Consider the following 5,653-nt stretch of genomic DNA (forward strand, 5'->3'; position numbering starts at 1 on the left):
ATAGACACACACACAGAGACAAAAAAATCAGTCTTTATTTATATCCCACTAACACAAAAATTTTCATCTACAGCAGTATTGGGCTAGTAAATTCAGTTATGCATGTTGAATAAACTAAGTTTGCCTCTCTACACATACATGTTAGGGTTTCTATCTTAGCTAGATCAATTTTGTTGCCTTAGCTTTTCCAAATATGAATTCGTTGTATTTATCAGCAGTTATTACCTTCAGGATTGGGAATGATCATATTATGCAAATGACCCCATACAATAAGTCTTCTTAAGGATCCATTTTCCTTTAAGGGCAAGAGTTTTGGAAATAATAAGTATTTATAGTTTTTATCCTATTATCTGATTTAGCTGCCAACTATTCACTGAAGTAGTCTGTGTTTTCAGAATCTTTTCAACATTCTCTTCTTTGTTTAATTTTTAAAAGCGAATAAGGAGTAGTAAAAAGAAAACATTAGAAAGGATACAGAATTTCACTAAACAAAATGATAGAAATTTAACAATAGTTGTTATATTGATACTATTGTCTTCAAATTAATTCTTCAGATTACCAGATGAAAACTGGTAAAATGTTGATAATAAGAGAGAGAAAAAAATAAGCATTAACTACTTCTTTCAATAGACCTGCAAAAATCAACAATATAACTATCCAAGCCATCCTGCATATCTACATATATATTTCTTTTTCCCTTTCTTCTTTCTTTCTTTTTGTTTTCCCTCATTTTAGTTGTTCCTTAACTTTGAACAGTTTCTTTCTCCTTCACAGTATCTATTGTACTTCCAAGATTGTATTTACTCTTTTAGGTTCTTACACTAGGAGACATCTCTTCTGTTTAAGGTCAATAATACCTCATTGGGCTGTATATGTTAACAGAAAGTTGTAAGAACTGTGGTTTAAAATGAAACCGTGTTTGAGGCTGGTTCTGATAATCACTATGATAGATGGGAATTTGTCTCCTTTTCATTTCCTCTTTTGGAAGGTAAGGATGGTAAAAAAATGTGCTTTGTAGAGTTTCTTTAAAACTCAAATGAAAAAGTTTGTATAAGCTCTTAATACATCAGTGGTACTTACTGAGTCATCGTAATTTTTTTTTTTTTTATTTTGTCTGTTATTGTCTTCAGGTACAATGTTTTAGTGTTTTCTCTTCCAGTTGTTAGAAACTTTATTTAGGAACCATAGTCTCCTACCATCATGAATAAACAGGCTTGAGGTAATGTAAACAGTATTATCCTCTGCTATTTATTGGAGTACTTGGAAAGTATGGAAGGATAGCATTTTATCCCCCACCCAGACCTCTAATAATTTTGGGAGGAATGAAATTCATTTCTTTCACTTTGCACATAAAGATTTTCTTTTAAAAATATGATTTAGGACCAAAAAAATCAAACACTATGGTTGACTTTGATTGTTTATACATGACTATGGGAATTTAATATTGAGATCCAGTATCCTCAACTCATATAAAAAAGGACAGGTTTCCATCTCAGCACATCAACTCCAGTGTGCAAAATATATTAATTTCTTAATTTAATGTCACCTAATTATGAATTTGATATCCCATGCTGATAAGCTGACAGGGCATTCTACTTTTATTTTAATCTTTTACCTTTATTTTTTCTCTTTTTACCCCCCCACCCTCTTTCCTCTTCTCTCTAAAGTTAGAATTCAGAAGACTTTTGTGGTACCTAGAACCCAAAAGAGGGTCTCTGATTTTCAGTCTGTCATAGTAACTACATATATTTTCATTCAAATGAGTAGTAGTCTCTTGAAGTTGGGTTGATGTCTGCTTCTGTGGCTTTGCAGTCATGGGCAGCTCTCCCAAGTCTGGGAAACGTAGTGCATATATTTTACCTTTTTAGACCAAGTATGGTACTATCCACTTGTGGAGATGATGCCACAGAGAAATCACCTATTGTCTTGTCATTTCCTTCTAGTCCAAGGACTCTCTTTTCTTATTGCTTTATCTCTAAGGTGTCATCACTCGTGATATTTAAATATACAGATTGTTAATCTCCTCATATCCATTAAACACAAAGAATGAATAATTAGCAAACTAAATATTTCTTTTATTCGCCAAGAAAAAAAGGGAGAAGAAATATTTGAGTTTTGTCAACTAGTGTAGCAAAGACAGAAGATAAGCAAAACTATCAAATGTGCATATTAAAATAATCTGAATATTCATTTCTTGTTATATACACGAAGTGGTTAATATAACTTTGAATATAAAACTCATACCAAAACATTCTTTCATATTGGTCTGTGAGAATTGTTAATTAACACTAATTTTTAAGATTTTTATGACTATTAAGTTTATTTACGATAATAAACTCATCAGTTATATGAAAGCCCTTTTTGTGAAAGATTTAGAGCAATTACTTTTCATGTCTGCTGAAAATGACAGAACAGACTGTGATCTTGAAGAAAACCAGCAAGGGTTTAGTTTTTGTATAATTAAGTGGTTCAGAAGACAGTCTGGGGGGTAATCATAGCTAAGAGAAGGAGGATAAATGAAGTGGCCATCCTAGGAATCTCTCAAGTTTCTTATTGTGAGTCTCAGGTGTGGCGTGGTTCCATAGTCTACTGATGTCAGCCTAGCCTAGTGTTCAGAAAAATTATGCAAAACCAGGAAATGAGGCAAAAGGATATTTGCTCATCCTCCTGCTATTCCTGAAACATTGTCTAATAGGTCCAGGCAAGGAGATGTATGCTTGTTTTACTTATTATTTCCTGTTGACTAGGACACAGATACTGGGAAATTTCATATTAACTTGGAAATTATGATTTATTAGAAGCAAATGACTTCTGCCAGATCGAGGAGATATGAAAGGTTAGGGTCATATTGTCTGGTAAGGCAGTGAGGTTTTGTCTTATGTTGTAAACTCATTTTTAGCATCCTGTTTCTGAATGTATGCACCCATATTTCCCAAATTCTGCTTTACAAGTAGCAGTGGCATCTTTATGATTTCCTCATATATGACTTAAGTTAATCTTTTATTTGTGCTTATTCTAAACTTGTATGAGAGGGGCCAGGTGGATGTAGCTCAGTGGCAGGAGTGCTTGCCTGGTAAGAGCAAGTTCCTGAATTTGATTGCCAGTACCAAAAACCAAAGTTCTGCTAGAACCCTGCTTTTAGTTTTTTGAAGATCCTGTTTTTGCCATAGGGAGTTAAGGTCACTCATTTTCTGGAAAGTGTGTGTGTGTGTGTGTGTGTGTGGTGCCACAATGGTAGGAGACAACATTATTTTATGTATATAAATATCAATACAACAAATGTGCATACTTGTGTAGATTTATGAACACCACTGACCTCTGGTTAAAGAAAAAAAGAGCAGTGTTGGCTAAATAACAATGCAAAGAAAGAAAGGAAGATGGACAGATAGAAAGAAGCAAGCAGAAAGAAAATTCTGTTTTCAGATTTCCTAACACTAATGATTTTTCTCTTAATATAAATTGCATTTTTATTAATATGCATAGATATTTAAATGATAAGGATACATACACATGTTTCTGTATTTTTGTGTATCAAATGTATGTGTATGGGTCCATATATATGTCATATCTTGTGCAATTATAAAGACAAACAGCATAGGCTAGAGCACAAAGTATATACGTTAGAATGATGTATATGTCATTCTAATCAAATCTGTTTGCATCAGGGCAAACAGATACACTATAAACAATATGCATGTATGTTTATTTTGTGGATATATATGTATATATATGTAGAAATTTGCACAAAGAGTCCACATTAATATGTTAATACTGGAAAGCTAAGGTGGATATGATGGGGAAGAAGAGAAATACTCTTTTCTTTCTTCTGTAAAAGAATATAAAATAGTGATAGAAAAACAGCACTAGAAAGGCTACTTGTAGTACAATGTCAAGTCAGGGATTGTGTGTGTGTGTGTGTGTGTGTGTGTGTGTGTGTGTGTGTGTGTTTCCTGCCTTTCCTTTGTTATCCAGGATTCCTTTTGCTACTCTAGGTCTCTTCTGGTTGAAGATGACTTTTAGGATTTTTTTTTCTAGATCTGTGAGGTATACTAATGGTATTTTAGTTGGGATTACATTGAATCTGTATAAAAATTTTGGGAGTATGGCCATTTTCATGATGTTGGTTCTTCCTATCCAGGAGCAAGGAGTATTTTTCCATTTTCTGAAATCTTCTTTCTATAATTTTCACTGTATAAAACTTACTTTCTTTTTAGACTGATTCCTAAGTATTTCATTTTAGGGGGTTACTGTGAAGGGTGTGGTTTCCATAATTTATTTTTTAGTGTGTTCACTGTTTATGTATAAAGTGCTATTGAATGGTTAAGACCAAGATAAAGCAAGACTTATGCAACAAGAGTTGTAGCTTTTGGATCTGATAAGGTCAGTTAAATCCCAATCTTGGTATTAACCATCCAACAGAAAAGTATAAAAACGAAGTATAAGAAATAAAGCCATGGTGTTATGTTGAGCTATAGGGGATTCAGGTCAACAGTTTCTGACACTGCCAGTCAAGAAGAAGACCCAATACAATTATGGACTACTGGACTCTTTTAGAATATTTTGCTGAGTTAACACACCTATAATATTCAAGTGATGGAACTAAACCAAAAAGGGGATACAGATGAATGTCCATTTTGTATCTGTGTATTCCAAATGGTTCGGATAGATATATAGTTACATTCTCTTAATGAATAGAGGGGTTTGTTGTAATAGTGTTTGTAAATAGGACATCATGTCCGCATCTTGTACAGCAAATAACCACTAGGAAGAGAGTATGCAATGTACTAATTATCGAAATTGTCATACCAATTTGATTTGAAACTGTCTCATTGCTATATGTCTCTCAATAAAATTATGGGAAAAAAGAAATGCTATTGATTTTTGAGTGTTAACTTTGTAATTTGCTATGATACTTAATTTGGTTGTTAAATCTACAAGATTCTTAGTGGAGATTTTAGGATCTTTTATGTATAGTATCATGTCATCTGCAAATAATGATAATTTCACTTTTTCCTTTCCAATAATTATTTCTTTTATTTCTTTCTTATCTAATTGCTCAGGCTAAAGTTTACAGACATACATTGAACAGCAGTAGTGACAGTGGACGTCCTGATCTTCTTTCTGATTTTAAAGTAAAGGCTCCAATTTTTATCCATTTAGTATGATGTTGGTTGTTGGTTTGTCACATATGGCTTTTATCAGGTTGAGATAGAGACCATCTATTCCGATATGCTGCAGTGCTTTTATCATGAATGAATGTTGGATTTTGCTAAAATCTTTTTCTTCATCTATTGAGATGATCTTGTGATTTTTGTCTTTCGTTCTGTTGATGTGGTGTAATACATTTATGATGTTGTGTATATTAAACCATCCCTGCATTCCTGCAAAGAATCCCACTTTTTTAGGATGTATAATCTTGATGACTTTGCTGCATTCTGTTTGCTTGTATTTTATTCAAGATTTTTGCATCTATATTCATTAGGGAGATTGGCCTATACTTCTCTTTTTTGGTTGTGTCCTTCTCTGGTTTTGGTATTAGAGTAATGCTTTCCTCCCTTAATGAATTTGGGAGAATTGCTTTCCTTTCAATTTTCTTAAAGAGTTTGAGAAAAGTTCATATTAGGTCTTCTCTAAATTTGTTTGAGAATTCAGC

This window comes from Octodon degus, unplaced genomic scaffold (genome assembly GCF_000260255.1).
Source record: "Octodon degus isolate 3935 unplaced genomic scaffold, OctDeg1.0 scaffold00064, whole genome shotgun sequence".
Classification (NCBI taxonomy): Eukaryota; Metazoa; Chordata; class Mammalia; order Rodentia; family Octodontidae; genus Octodon; species Octodon degus.